The sequence below is a fragment of the Otolemur garnettii genome, unplaced genomic scaffold (genome assembly GCF_000181295.1).
Source record: "Otolemur garnettii isolate 467f Iridium unplaced genomic scaffold, OtoGar3 scaffold00001, whole genome shotgun sequence".
Taxonomy (NCBI): domain Eukaryota; kingdom Metazoa; phylum Chordata; class Mammalia; order Primates; family Galagidae; genus Otolemur; species Otolemur garnettii.
This window is the reverse complement of record NW_003852396.1, coordinates 38,777,394-38,778,671: the sequence shown is the minus strand read 5'-3', so window position 1 is coordinate 38,778,671 and position 1,278 is coordinate 38,777,394. Positions and strand designations below refer to the sequence as shown.

Below are 1,278 nucleotides of genomic sequence, written 5' to 3'. Positions count from 1 at the left end.
TTATTTCTTACTATATTTTATGTAACAAAATAGCTTTTTTGGAATATAGCTACCTAAACTCTAGGAATGGGTCAAGTCCATTCTGGGTAATGTTTTATGATAGTTATACACACGTTTTAAGTGGTAAAGTGAGAGAATGAAGGAGTTACAATGGCTAGAATGAGGGTGAGGGAACTACATTAGATGATAATAGCATAGAATACAAACTTTTCCATGTAACTATTTCTTTTCTTTTGAGACAGAGTGTCACTCTGTTGCCCAGGCTAGCTCACTGCAACTTCAAACTCCTGAGTTCAAATGATCCTTCTGTCTCAGCATATCATAGTGCTAAGATATAGGTGTGAGCCACTGTGCCTGGTCTTCATTATTTTTAAAGAGCTGATTCTTCAATTCCTCAGGTAATGTTTAGCCTGTATCCCATAGGCCTGACACTTTAACCAATAATTTATCTCCCCCCCCCCTTTTCTTTTCCTATTTCCAGAGTCTCACTTTGTTGCCCTTGGTAGAGTGCCATGTTGTCACAGCTCACAGCAACCTCAAACTCTTCTGTTTAAGCGATTCTCTTGCCTCAGCCTCCCATGTAGCTGGAACTATAGGTGCCCACCACAATGCCCGGCTATTATTTTAGAGACAAGGTCTCGCTCTGGCTCTGGCCCAGGCTGGTCTCGAACTCATGAGTCAGGTAATTCACTCACCTCGGCCTCTCAGGGTGCTAGATTTACAGACGTGAGTCACCACGCCCAGCCTAACAATTTTATTTTAAATACATGTATTTATATTTCCTTCTTGTTCCACAAGTCCACCAACTCTTTGAATTCAAGAACTGTATCATACATGCCTTTAGAACTCACAGTAGAAAATACCACAAGTTTTATAAAAGGATTCATAATACTAAAACGTATGAACAGAATTAAAAGGAATGAAAAGTCTATTTAGGGGTATTTGAAAAATTCTAAAATTAATGGCCAGGCACAATGGCTCATGCCTATAATCCCAGCACTTCGAGAGGCCAAGGCAGGAGTTTGAAAAAAGCCGGAGCAAAAGTGATATCCTGGCTCAGCGCCTGTGGCTCAGCTGGCTAAGGCGCCAGCCACATACACCTAAGGTAGCGGGTTCAAATCCAGCCTGGGCTGCCAAACAACAATGATGGCTGCAACCAAAAAAATAGCTGGGCATTGTGGTGGGCGTCTGTGGTCCCAGCTGCTTGGGAGGCTAAGGGAGGAGACTTGCTTGAGCCCAAGAGTTGGAGGTTGCTGTGAACTGTGATGCCATAGCACT

The 1,278-nt window shown here is 42.8% G+C and overlaps 1 protein-coding gene across 5 annotated transcripts in view; it reads right to left on the bottom strand.

The window, feature by feature from the left end:
- ZNF143 (zinc finger protein 143) overlaps positions 1-1,278 on the bottom strand; it is a 77,287-nt gene that overhangs the window by 49,456 nt on the left and 26,553 nt on the right. The window lies entirely within an intron of this gene.